Genomic DNA, 1809 nt, shown 5'->3' on the forward strand with positions numbered 1-1809 from the left:
TTCCTGTACATATAAAACTGCGTGTATGACAAGAATAAAACTGAAGCGCTAGATCACTAATCTCAAAGATAACATATCTGAAAATAAATCACAATCACACTTGCACCTCTTAGGGTAATCCCTCTGTTACTCTTTTCAAAATCAAATCTTACTGTTTCAAATACAATTCAAATTTTTCTTCTGTATCCAGTCAAGGAAAATTTTCTAAAGAAATAGGAAAGAACCTTATAAACTTAGGGTATACCTCCTAATTGCTTGCTCAATCAAAAACAACAAAAGCTTTTACACATCACTGATTTTTTTCAAAACAAACTTTCAAAAGACTACACTTTGTATATATCCAAACAAGGATCATTACGAAGTTAAAAATATTTTTTTAAACCGTCAAAACATCTTTCGAAAGATAAATACTTTGTATACATCCGCACAAGGATCATTATAAAGTTAACTCTTTACAAAATATTTAAAACCACATACAAGCATTTCAAAGCAAGAAAAACGATTCAAACAAGTGAGCTAAGTAATTAAGAGCCCATGGATAACCATGGATACAAAGGGTGCTAACACCTTCCCTTTGTATAACCTACCCCCGAACCCAAAATCTCTTTAAGTTCTTTTTCTGTTTCTTTTATAAACCTTTCCTTAATTGGATAAAATAAAAGTCGGTGGCGACTCTCTGATTTTCATAACTCAAAAATGAAGAGTCAGTTCGCATCCCACAAAAAAAACCGAGGCGACACTCATCCTTACCTAAAACGCAAGTTGAATGCATTGGTGTTTTAGCTTCTTTGCTTTCAGATAGTCTGAACTTCTTCAGAAGTTCTTTGACATACTTAGTCTGATGAACATAAGTTCCTTCAACAGTTTGATTGATCTGAATGCCTAAGAAGTACTTGAGTTCTCCCATCATGCTCATTTTAAATTCTGCCTGCGTAGACTTAGCAAACTCCTTTCCAAGTGTAGCATTAGATGTTCCAAAAATAATATCATCAACATAAATTTGACAAATTAAAATATCCTTTTTATAGGTTTTACAGAAGAGAGTTGTGTCTACTTTTCCTCTTGTGAAACCATTATCCAGAAGGAAAGAACTTAATCTTTCATACCAAGCTCTGGGAGCTTGCTTCAAACCGTATAATGATTTCTTTAGTTTAAAAATATGTTCTGGAGACTTAGAGTCTTCAAAACCAGGAGGTTGGTGAACATAAACCTCTTCATCTATATAACCATTTAAAAAGGCACTCTTAACATCCATCTGATACAGAGTGATGTTATTCTGAGTGGCAAAAGAAATTAATAATCTAATAGATTCTAACCTGGCCACTGGTGCAAAGGTTTCAGTATAGTCAATACCTTCTTGCTGACTATAGCCCTGAGCAACCAGTCTGGCTTTGTTTCCGATGACTTTACCTTTCTCACTCAGCTTGTTTCTGAAGATCCATTTTGTTCCAATGATATTGAATCCTTTAGGTCTTGGAACCAAATCCCAAACATCATTCCTTGTAAACTGATTTAACTCTTCTTGCATAGCAATTATCCAGTCAGCATCTTCCAGAGCTTGATCAACAAAAGTTGGCTCAATCAAAGACACTAAACCAAATTGACATTCTGCATTATTCTTTAGGAATGCTCTTGTTCTGATGGGATCATCTTTCTTTCCAATTATAACATCTTTTGGATGGGCAGAGTTGATTCTTGAAGATCTTCTGAGTGTTGGCTCTTCAGATATTCTGAGATTCTCTAAAGACGCTGCAACTTGATCTTCTGAAACATCCTTTCCCTTGGGTTCTTCATGATCTGAGTTAGAGA

This window comes from Vicia villosa, linkage group LG1 (genome assembly GCF_029867415.1).
Source record: "Vicia villosa cultivar HV-30 ecotype Madison, WI linkage group LG1, Vvil1.0, whole genome shotgun sequence".
Lineage (NCBI taxonomy): Eukaryota > Viridiplantae > Streptophyta > Magnoliopsida > Fabales > Fabaceae > Vicia > Vicia villosa.